Source organism: Giraffa tippelskirchi, chromosome 9 (genome assembly GCF_054371585.1).
Source record: "Giraffa tippelskirchi isolate mGirTip1 chromosome 9, T2T-mGirTip1v1.2.pri, whole genome shotgun sequence".
In the NCBI taxonomy this organism is placed as follows: domain Eukaryota; kingdom Metazoa; phylum Chordata; class Mammalia; order Artiodactyla; family Giraffidae; genus Giraffa; species Giraffa tippelskirchi.
In genome coordinates this window covers 89452998-89465717 of record NC_137283.1, presented here as the reverse complement: position 1 = coordinate 89465717, position 12720 = coordinate 89452998, and the positions used below count along the sequence as shown (strand labels likewise).

At 40.5% G+C, this 12720-nt stretch overlaps 1 long non-coding RNA gene across 1 annotated transcript; it reads right to left on the bottom strand.

The window, feature by feature from the left end:
- Positions 1–2137: 2137 nt before the first annotated feature.
- On the bottom strand, positions 2138–4245 carry LOC145521957 (uncharacterized). The gene is made up of 2 exons (XR_014065783.1): positions 4192–4245; positions 2138–3740 (listed from the first exon to the last, which is right to left on the bottom strand). It is a non-coding gene; the product is annotated as an uncharacterized LOC145521957 (long non-coding RNA).
- Between the last annotated feature and the right edge of the window lie 8475 nt (positions 4246–12720).

Genomic DNA, 12720 nt, shown 5'->3' with positions numbered 1-12720 from the left:
TGACTGTGAAAAAATTTTACCCTCCTCCAGTATGGTGTGCACATTGGAAGTTTCTGCTTTTCATGACTGAAGTTTCTGTTTGTCACAATGGGAGTTGAATTATTTTTACCCAAAATTAAGCTCACAATTTTCAGATTTGTTCCAGTGTCAAGGCAGGATATGTAAGAGACATAAGTTTGATCCCTGGGTGGGGAAGATCCCCTGGAGAAGGGAATGACTATCCACTCCAGTATTCTCACCTGGAGAATCCCAGGGACAGAGGAGCCTGGTGGGCTACAGTCCATGGGGTCTCCAAGAGTCATATATGACTTAAGTGACTTAGCACTCAGGCAGGGTTTAAAGGAGTGATAGTCTGTTCCTGGAATTTTTTTACTTCTTTTTAAAAAATGTCACTGCGTAATACTACTTCTTCTCCACTGACCTTGCTGCTGCTGCTGCTGCTAAGTCGCTTCAGTCATGTCCGACTCTTAGCGACCCCATGGACTGCAGCCTGCCAGGCTCCTCTGTCCATGGGATTTTCCAGGCAAGAGTATGGAGTGAGGTGCCATTGCCTTCTCTGCCACTGACCTTACGGTACTAGTTTTCTCCTTGGCAATTTAGAAACGCTCCTGGTCGTAAAGCTGTAGGATTGTTTGTCTTCTTGAGTTGAAATAACAAGTGGAAGCTACAAAGTTTGGACTCATTTATCCCTACAAGGCTTGCCGGCATTTATGGAGTCCATCTCATTTCAGTTTCAGGGCAACCTGCTTGGAGGAAATGAGTCCAAACTTTGTAGCCTAAGAAAGTCAACTGAAGGGACATAGACTGTGACCCGGCAACACTTTGCACTTATCAGCCGCATGAAAGGTGGTCTTTTCTGATTGATAGGATTCTATGAAAATAAATTATCTGACTCTTCAAATTCCTTTTTTTCCCCATGGAATTTCTTTTGATTCTTAAATGCAAATTGGGTTTTACTTCACGAAATGTAACAGAAGAGCTAATTAAAACATTTCTGCCAATTCTCTTTAATTCCACAGCATAGCTTTTCAAATAATGCATTTAGTTCATATTTTGAAACTGTAACCACTTGAGGGATCTTAATTTTTTTTTTTGGTTAAAGTTTGTTTATACTCATTTCTTTCAATATTTCAGGAGAGTATGATATTTAACCAAAGGCAAAGAACATTATGCTTAGAATTTTTTCCTAAGTTGGAGTGAAAAGTGGGGAACTGTATCAAGAGTGGTGTTTTCACACTATATGTCATATTCCTCACTTTATAGTTCTTGTGAACAAGAGCTTTGCTAATCTGTCTGAACACTTTGTTTGACAAGAACCATAGTATGCTCTGTGATGGATGGGAGAGATCCAGCTGGATGTTATGTCTCATTTGGATTTTGGTCTTTTCTCAGCATGCTGTGAGGCTAAGTAGGATGGGTAATTCTCAGAGCTATAGGATGATATGCAGTAATGCTTGGAAAGTCCTCTAGATTCCAATTATTAGAATATAATTTCATAGTCTATCTTCCTCTCTTGGAAGGTTATAGGTTGATTTTCACAGCAGAATTTGCTAGTTGTCCCAATAGCCATTCTTCTCTTCTTTGTTAGAAATGGGAATCCTGATTTTTCACAAGGCCTCTTTCCTTCATGATAAAAGACTCCTTCTCACTGCTTTCCTTGAATCTGGGAATGGCCGAGCAACCTATTTAATCAATAAGAAATAAGCATAAATGTTGCCTGTAAATTATTAGAAGTCTTGTTAAAGATAAAATTGGTTTTTTCCTGCCCTTTTCCTTTATACACTACCTGGAAAAAGGAGGATATGGTTGGAGCTCTAGCATATTGCTTGAACTTTAAAAATGAAGATCATACTTTTAACTGGAGCTGAGCAATGAAAGATGTTTTCATCTCTTATGTCTTTTATTGCATAAGAGATGAATAAACTTGTATTTTGTTTAAGCCAGTTTTTTTTTTTTCTTAAATATTCAGCCAAACATTCCTAACTATGTAGTTAGTAGGATTTGGTACTAGTAATGGAATGCTGCAATAAAAAAGAAAAAATGAAAATGTAGCGATGGCGTAGCAGAGGCAATTGAGTAATAGGTGGTGTAGATTCTGTGCTCTAGAGAGCCATTGACCATTGTAATGTCATAGTAGAACATTGACAAACTATCCCATTGTAAGGCATACCACCTATGGACTGAAGTCACACATAAGGGGGAAAGTTCAACAAATTGAGAATGTGAGAAAGTCTTCTCTGCTACATGATACTTTTAGAGAAGTCTTAAGATAGAGAGAGACATTGCAACTGAATTTAGAAGAGTATTTCAAGCAGAAATAGACCTGCCGAAGATTTGCTTCTTTGCTGAAGAACTTCTCTACCTATGGTGCCAAACTGTCTTGATTGGGAGTCCCAGAATTTACACCCTCATAGGGGTGAAAAAGTCAATTGCTCCTGTATCCAAACTTAAGCAGTAGTGACAAAACTGAAGTCTTAGCTGGTGGTAAGATTGTGGCCCCTTAAGGGTCCTTGCTTGACCGAGAATGGAGTCCAGTCTTTGGACAATATTTGAATTAAAGATATAGTGTGTATTCATTTAGTAAATAGTAAATGAGCTCCTACAATATTCTTGACTGTCATTGAAATAGAAATAAAAAAGCAAACAAGGTAAGTGGGAAGTGACAGAGTGCCATTTTCAATAGGATTGCTGGGATAGACTTCATTGAGAAGATGACATTTACTTTAAGACTTGAAAGGGTTGAAAGAGTGAGCCCTATGGTTCTCTGGGCAGAGTATTTTAGGAAGAGGGAGTGGCTAGTATGAAAGGTCCTGATTTGTACCAGGGCTCTGTAGAATGGTAGAGGTCAGTGTGATAAGAGCAAGCACAGAGAGTAAATGAGGTAGGGGCAGACCCTGTATAACCTTGAAGACCACTATGATGATGTTGGTTTTTGCTCAGGTTGTGAGCCTTTGAAGATTTTTGAATGGAGAGGCAGACTGATCTTACTTATGTTTCCAAAGTGGCTCCTATTGCAGTTTTGAGAATAGTCAATAGAGGAGCAAGGGAAGTGAGATGAGTAGGGGACTACTGCAGTATCCAGAGGAAAGAGGATGGCAGTCTGTCCGAGTGTACCTGAGAAAGGGCCAAGAAGAGGTTGGAAGTTGCATATATTTTGAAGGTAGAAACTCCAGTAGTTTGGCAACCTGATGCGAAGAGCTGACTCAATGGAAAAGACCCTGATGCTGCGAAAGATTGAGGGCAGGAGGAGAAGGGGACGACAGAAGATGAGATGGTTGGATGGCATCACCGACTCAATGGACATGAGTTTGAGTAAACTCTGGGAGTTGGTGATGGACAGGGAGGCCTGGCATGCTGCGGTTCATGGGGATGCAAACAGTCGGACACGACTGAGTGACTGAACCGAACTGAACTGCCAAGAGAACTCATTGGTCATAGCATACACCCTCTTTCAACAACACAAGAGAAGACTCTACACATGGACATCAGATCCCTTGCAATTATACAGTAGAAGTGAGAAATAGATTCAAGGGATTAGATCTGATAGAGTGCCTGAAGAACTATGGATGGAGGTTCATAATGCTGTACAGGAGGCGGTGATCAAAACCATCCCCAAGAGAAAGGAAGGCAAAAAGGCAAAATAGTTGTCTGAGGAGGCCTTACAAATAGCTGTGAAAAGAAGAGAAGTGAAAGGCAAAGGAGAAAAGGAAAGATATACCCATTTGAATGCAGAGTTGAAACTGGAGCCCATTATACAGAGTGAAGTAAGCCAGAAAGAAAAACAACAATACAGTATACTAATGCATATATATGGAATTTGAAAGATGGTAACGATAACCCTATATGCGAGACAGAATAAGAGACACAGATGCATGGAACAATTTTATGGACTCTGAGGGAGAAGGTGAGGGTGGGACGTTCTGGGAGAATAGCATTGAAACATGTATATTATCATATGTGAAACAGAACACCATTCCATGTTCGATACATGTGACAAGGGCTCAGGGCCGGGGCAATGGGATGATCCAGAAGGATGAGATGGGGAGGGAGGTGGGTGGGGGGTCCAGGAAGGGGAACACATGTAAACCCATGGCTGATTCATGTCAATGTATGGCAAAAACTATTACAATATTGTAAAGTAATGAGCCCCCAACTAAAATAAATAAATTTATAAAAAAAAAAAAAAAAAACAAAGGATAGCAAGGAGAGATAAGAAAGCCTTTCTCACTGATCAATACAAAGAAATAGAGGAAAATAATAGAATGGGAAAGACTAGAGATCTCTTCAAGAAAATTAGAGATACCAAGAGAACATTTCATGCAAAGATAGGCACAATAAAGGACACAGAAATGGTATGGACTTAACAGAAGCAGAAGATATTAAGAAGAGGTGGCAAGAATACACAGAAGAACTATACAAAAAGATCTTCACAACCCAGATAACCATGATGGTATGATCACTCACCTAGAGCCAGACATTCTGTAATGTGAAGTTAAGTGGGTCTTAGGAAGCATCACTACGAACAAAGCTAGTGGAGGTGATAGAATTCCAGTTGAGCTATTTCAAATCCTGAAAGATGATGCTATGAAAGTGCTGCACTCAATATGTCAGCAAGTTTGGAAAACTCAGCAGTGGCCACAGGATTGTAAAAGGTCAGTTTTCATTCCAATTCCAAAGAGAGGAATGCCAAAGAAAATTCAAACTACTGCACAGTTGCACTCATCTCACACGCTAGTAAAGTAATGCTCAAAATTCTCCAAGGCAGGCTTCAGCAGTATGTGAACCATGAACTTCCAGATGTTCAAGCTGGATTTAGAAAAGGCAGAGGAACCAGACATCAAATTTCCAACATCCTTTGGATCATCAAAAAAGCAAGAGAATTCCAGGAAAACATCTACTTCTGCTTCATTGACTACACGAAAGCCTTTGACTGTGTGGATCACAGCAAACTGTGGAAAATTCTTAAAGAGATGGGAATACCAGACCACCTGACCTGTCTTTTGAGAAACCTGTATGCAGGCCAAGATTTAACAGTTAGAGCTGGATATGGAACAACAGACTGGTTCCAAATTGGGAAAAGAGTACGTCAAGACTGTACATTGTCATCCTGTTTATTTAACTTATATGCAGAGTACATCTTGTGAAATGCTAGGCTGTGTGAAGAACAAGCTGAAATCAAGGTTGCTGGGAGAAATATCAGTAACCTCAGATATGCAGATGAAACCACCCTTATGGCAGAAAGTGAAGAGGAACTACAGAGCCTCTTGTTGCAGGTAAAAGGAGAGTAAAAAAGCTAGCTGAAAACTCAACATTCAAAAAACTTGAAGATCATGGCATCTGGTCCCATCACTTCATGGCAAATAGTTGGAGAAACAACAGAAATGGTGACAAACTTATTTTCTTGGTCTCCAAAATCACTGTAGATGGTGACTGCAGCCATGAAATTAAAAGACGTTTGCTCCTTGGAAGAAAAGCTATGACAGAGCTAGACAGTGTATTAAAAAGCAGAGACATTATCTTCCTGGCAAAGGTCCTTCTAGTCAAAGCTATGGTTTTTACAGTAGTCATGAATGGATGTAAGAGTTGGACCATAAAGAAGGCTGAGCACCAACGAATTGATGTCTTGGAACTGTGATGTTGGAGAATACTCTTGAGAGTCCCTTGGCCTGCAAGGAAATCAAACCAGTCCATCCTAAAGGAAAGCAAACCTGAATATTCATTGGAAGGACTTATGTTGAAGCTGAAGCTCTAATACTTTGGCCACATGATGGGAAGAGCCAACTTATTAGAAAATCCCCTGATGCTGGGAAAGATTGAAGGATGGAGAAGAAGAAGACGAAAGAGGATTTGATGGTTGGATGGCATCACCGACTATGGACATGCGTTTGAGCAAGCTCTGGGATTTGATAATGGACAGGGAAGCCTGGCATGCTGCAGTCCACGTGGTCGCAAAGAGTTAGACATGACTGAGTGGCTAAACAACAACAACAAACAGCTGAAACTATAAAGCTCCAAGAATAAAACACAAGAGTTTAGCTTTTGGTGATAATTTTTTTGGATTTGGTGTTAAAGAAAGAGACAGCAAAAGAAAAAATTGGGCTACATCAAACTGAAAACCTTCTTACATCAAAGAAGACAATTAACAAAATGAAAAGGCCTCCTATGTGATAGAGAAAATATTTGCAAACAATATATCTGATAAGGATTCATATTCAAAGTATATAAAGAACTCATGCAACTTAATCGAAAAGAAAAACCAACCAGATGTAAAAGGAGCAAAGGATTGGAATAGATCTTTTTCCAAAAAAAGACATACCAATAGTCAACAGGTTTATGAGAAGGTGCTCAACATCACTCACTAATCATCTGGGAAATTCAATTTAAAACCATTATAAGATCTCATCTCACATCTATCAGAATGGCTGTTATCAAAAAACAAGTGTTGGTACGGATGGGGCTAAAAGGGAACCCTCATGCATTATTAGTGGGAATGTAAACTGATGCAGTTGTTATGGAAAACAGAATGGCTATTCCTCAAAAAAATTAAAAATATAACTACCCAATAATCCAGTAATTCTGCTCCTGAGTATTTATCTGAAGAAAATGAAAACACTAACTAGAAATGATACATGCGGGAAGAGCAGAAGATGGCGGAGGAATAGGACGGGGAGACCACTCTCTCCTCCACAAATTTATCGAAAGAACATCTGAACGCTGACCAAACTTCACAAAACTACTTCTGAAGGCTGGCTGAGGACGTCAGGCTTTCACAAAAACTGCGCATTATCTTCAAAAGAGGTAGGAGAAATTATAAAAGATAAAAAGAGAGACAAAAGAGTTAGGGACGGAGACCCGTCCCGGGGAGGGAGTCGTAAAAGAGGAGGAATTTCCAAGCACCAGGAAACCCTCTCACCGGCGGGTGTGGGGGAGGATTTTTATCTCGGAGGGCAACGTAACTGGGAGGAAAAAATAAATAAAATCCACAGATTACGTGCCTAAAGCAACTCCCAGCAAAGAACCCCAGACGCTCGCATCATCCGCCACCAGCAAGTGGGGGCTGAACGGAGAGGAGCGGGCGGCATTGCCTAGGGTAAGGACCGGGCCCGAGTGCCCCGAGGGCAATCTGAGGGAGCTAACGTGAGATAGTAACCTAAACTGTGGGACAGCGAGAGAGAGAGAACTATCCCGCGAAAAGCCCAACTCTAAGGCACTGCCGGCCCGCTCACAGAACAAAGGACTGAGCGATACCAGAGGAGAGCTAGCCGGCTGCGGACCGCGCCATCCCCCGCCGGACACAGCGGGCAGGCGGGGCCCGCCAGAGCCGGAAAGGGGCAAACTCGGCTCCAGAGAGGGCACCCCCTACCAAACTGCAAACAGGCTCCCAGTTTTTAAGCAAAGACTGCCTGAGATCCCGGAGGGTCGACAGCAGCCGGGAGGGTCGCAGCCAGAGACCAGCTCCCCAGAACCGACACAAAGCACACCGGAGCCGGGCGCGCCCGTAAACCGAGGCGGGGACCAGGGAGGTGATAAGCCGCACCGCCCCAACAGGGGACAGCGCCCTCGCCAAACTCCTGGCCGCCTGGGCAGCTCCGACCGGGAACGGCACAAGCCGCGGGCAAAATCGAGTCTGCGCCTTTGTGGAGTAACCGGGAGCCTGAACCTGAGCGGCTTAGACCTGGGAAGTGCACGCAGCTCAGGGCCCGCTCCCCGGCCGAGTAACCTGAAGCCTGAGCAGGGTAGACGGGGAAAGCACACACGCCGTGAGCGGGGGCGAACCCAGTGCGGCCGAGACACTGCGAGCTTACCACACACACGCCAGAATTGCAGTGTTCCTTCCTCCCCACAGCACGATTGAACAAGCGAACCTAAAGAGGTCACCTCCACCGCTTTGTTGCAGGGCGGAAATTAGATACTGAAGAGATCTCCAAACAGAAGCCAAATAAACAGAGGGAAGTGCTTTGGAAGGGACAGGCCAACAGATTAAGATCCCTGTAGTTAATACCGACTGCATTAAAAAGGACCTACAGATCTTGAAAAGTATAAGCAGGAATAAGGATCTATCTAAAACTGAGCAGATCCCACACTGCTCACAACAGCTCCAGAGAAAGTCCGGGATATATATATTTTTTACTATTATTATTATTTTTTTTTTTAATTTTTTTTTTTAATTAAAAAAATTTTTTTTTCTCTTCTTTCCTTTTTCTTCAAGTCCTCTATTACACCTTTAACTTTCATTTTCATAACCCACTATTAACTTGCAAAAAAAAAAAACCCTATTTTTGAAGCAAACTACATACATATATCTTATACCTTTTGTGTTTTCTTTTTTTTTAATGTTTTTTTCCTGTTCTACATTTTTTTACTGTTTCTTTTTTTACTGTTTTACTGTTTTTTTTCTTTTTACACTGTTCCCTTTTTTCTTTTTCTTTTTTTTTTTTTTTAGATTGTAAGTTTTATAAGAGTCTAACCTCTACTCTAGATTTTTAATCTGTGTTTTACATATTTGATATCAACTTTGTACATTTAAGAACCCAATCTTTAGGACCCATTTTTACTCAGGAGTGTGATCACTGGCCTGATCACTCTCTCCCCCTATTGATGCTCTTTCTTCTCCCCCAGGGAACCTCTATCTCCCACCCTCCTCCTTCTCTTCTCAACCCAATTCTGTGAATCTCTGAGGGTGTTCTGGGTACCGGAGAACACTTCAGGAACAGGATACTGCCCAGATCTCTCTCTCCCCTCTTAATTCCTCCCTTTCTACTCATGCTCACCTCTGTTACCTTCCTCCCCCCTCTCTATGTATCTCTGTGAATCACTCTGAGGGTTCCAAACTGTGGAAAGCACAGAGGGAAGTGCTTACTGGCTAGATTGCTCTCTCCACATTTGAATTCCCCTCTTCCCCTCCTGGTCACCTCAACCCACCCCCCCCACCTCATCTCTCCATGTAACTCAGTGAACCTTTCTGGGTATCCCTCACTGTGGAGAATCTTTTCACCATTAACCTAAAAGTTTTATTATTGAGGCTGTATGGAAGGAGAAGTCTTGAGGCTACTGCAAGAATAAGACTGAAAGCCAGGGGAAACATTAATTAATAAGAGACCATCCAATAGCCTCCATAAATTCACTGAAACCAAGCTCCACCCAAGAGATAATAAGTTCCAGAGCAAGACATACCACGCAAATTCTCCAGCAACGCAGGAACATAGACCTGAGCATCAATATACAGGCTGCCCAGAGGCACACCAAATCCATAGACATCTCAAAAATTAATACTGGTCACTCCATTACACTCAAGAGAGCAGAAATCCAGCTCCACCCACCAGAACACCGACACAAGCTCCCCCAACCAGGAAACCTTGACAAGCCACCTGTCCAACCCCAACCGCAGTGAGGAACCTCCACAACAAAGAGGAACTTCATACTACCAGAATACAGAAGGGCCACGCCTAACACAGCAATCTAAACAAGATGAAAAGGCAGAGAAATACTCAGCAAGTAAAGGAAAATGAGAAATGCCCACAAAGCCAAACAAAAGAGGAGGAGATAGGGAATCTATCCGAAAAAGAATTTAGAATAAGGATAATAAAAATGATCCAAAATCTTGAAAGCAAAATGGAGTTACAGATAAATAGCCTGGAGACAAAGATTGAGAAGATGCAAGAAATGTTTATCAAGGACTTAGAAGAAATAAAAAGGAATCAATATAGAATGAATAATGAAATAAAGGAGATAAAAGACACTCTGGAGGGAACCAACAGTAGAATAACGGAGGCAGAAGATAGGATAAGTGAGGTAGAAGATAGAATGATGGAAATAAACGAAGCAGAGAGGAAAAAAGAAAAAAGAATCAAAAGAAATGAGGAAAACCTCCGGGACCTCTGGGACAATATGAAACGCCCCAACATTCGAATCATAGGAGTCCCAGAAGAAGAAGATAAAGGGAAAGGCCATGAAAAAATACTCGAGGAGATAATAGTTGAGAATTTCCCTAAATTGAGGAAAGAAATAGTCACAGAAGTCCAAGAAACCCAGAGAGTTCCAAACAGGATAAACCCAAGGCGAAACACCCCAAGACACATATTAATCAAATTAACAAAGATCAAACACAAAGAACAAATATTAAAAGCAGCAAGGGAAAAACAACAAATAACACACAAGGGGATCCCCATAAGGATAACAGCTGATCTTTCAATAGAAACCCTTCAGGCTAGAAGGGAATGGCAGGACATACTTAAAGTAATGAAAGAGAATAATCTACAACCCAGATTACTGTACCCAGCAAGGATCTCATTCAGATATGAAGGAGAATTCAAAAGCTTTACAGACAAGCAAGAGCTGAGGGAATTCAGCACCACCAAACCAGCTCTCCAGCAAATGCTAAAGGATCTTCTCTAAACAGGAAACACAGAAAGGATGTTTCAACACGAACTCAAAACAACAAAGTAAATGGCAACGGGATCATACTTATCAATAATTACCTTAAATGTAAATGGGTTGAATGCCCCAACCAAAAGGCAAAGGGTTGCTGAATGGATACAAAAACAAGACCCCTATATATGCTGTCTACAAGAGACCCACCTCAAAACTAGGGACACACACAGGCTGAAAGTGAAAGGATGGAAAAACATATTCCATGCAAACGGAGACCAAAAGAAAGCAGGAGTCGCAATACTCATTTCAGATAAAATAGACTTTAAAATAAAGGATGTGAAAAGGGACAAAGAAGGACACTACATAAAGATCAAAGGATCAATTCAAGAAGAAGACGTAACAATCATAAATATATATGCACCCAACATAGGAGCACCACAATATATAAGGCAAATACTAACAAGTATGAAAGGGGAAATTAACAATAACACAATAATAGTGGGAGACTTTAATACTCCACTCACGCATATGGATAGATCAACTAAACAGAAAATTAACAAGGAAACACAAACTTTAAATGATACAATAGACAAATTAGATTTAATTGATATTTACAGGAGTTTCCACCCCAAAACAATCAATTTTACCTTTTTCTCAAGTGCACATGGAACTTTCTCCAGGATAGATCACATCCTGGGCCATAAATCTAGCCTTGGTAAATTCAAAAAAATTGAAATCATCCCAGCCATCTTCTCTGACCACAATGCAGTAAGATTAGACCTCAATTACAGGAAAAAAACTATTAAAAGTTCCAACATATGGAGGCTAAACAACACGCTTCTGAATAACCAACAAATCACAGAAGAAATCAAAAAAGAAATAAAATTATGCATAGAAACGAATGAAAATGAAAACACAACAACCCAAAACCTATGGGACACTGTAAAAGCAATACTAAGGGGAAGGTTCATAGCAATACAGGCGTACCTCAAGAAACAAGAAAAAAATCAAATAAATCAACTAACTCTACACCTAAAGCAACTAGAGAAGGAAGAAATGAAAAACCCCAGGGTCAGTAGAAGGAAAGAAATCTTAAAAATTAGGGCAGAAATAAATGCAAAAGAAACAAAAGAGACCATAGCAAAAATCAACAAAACTAAAAGCTGGTTTTTCGAGAAGATAAACAAAATTGATAAGCCATTAGCCAGACTCATCAAGAAACAAAGGGAGAAGAATCAGATCAACAAAATTAGAAATGAAAATGGAGAGATCACAACAGATTCCACAGAAATACAAAGGATCATAAGAGACTACTACCAACAGCTATATGCCAATAAAATGGACAACTTGGAAGAAATGGACAAATTCTTAGAAAAGTATAACTTTCCAAAACTGAACCAGGAAGAAATAGAAGATCTTAACAGACCCATCACAAGCACGGAAATCGAAACTGTAATCAGAAATCTTCCAGCAAACAAAAGCCCAGGACCAGACGGCTTCACAGCGGAATTCTACCAAAAATTTAGAGAAGAGCTAACACCTATCCTACTCAAACTCTTCCAGAAAATTGCAGAAGATGGTAAACTTCCAAACTCATTCTATGAGGCCACCATCACCCTAATTCCAAAACTAGACAAAGATGTCACAAAAAAGGAAAACTACAGGCCAATATCACTGATGAACATAGATGCAAAAATCCTTAATAAAATTCTAGCAAACAGAATCCAACATCATATTAAAAAGATCATACATCATGACCAAGTGGGCTTTATCCCAGGAATGCAAGGTTTTTTTAACATCCGCAAATCAATCAATGTAATACACCACATTAACAAATTGAAAGAAAAAAACCATATGGTTATCTCAATAGATGCAGAAAAAGCCTTTGACAAAATACAGCATCCATTTATGATTAAAACCCTCCAGAAAGCAGGAATAGAAGGAACATATCTCAACATAATAAAAGCTATATATGACAAACCCACAGCAAACATTATCCTCAATGGTGAAAAATTGAAAGCATTTCCCCTAAAGTCAGGAACAAGGCAAGGATGCCCACTTTCACCACTACTATTCAACATAGTTTTGGAAGTTTTGGCCACAGCAATCAGAGCTGAAAAAGAAATAAAAGGAATACAGATAGGAAAAGAAGAAGTAAAACTCTCACTGTTTGCAGATGACATGATCCTCTACATAGAAAACCCTAAAGACTCTACTAGAAAATTACTAGAGTTGATCAATGAATATAGTAAAGTTGCAGGATATAAAATTAACACACAGAAATCCCTTGCATTCCTATACTCCAATAATGAGAAAACAGAAAGAGAAATTAAGGAAACAATACCATTC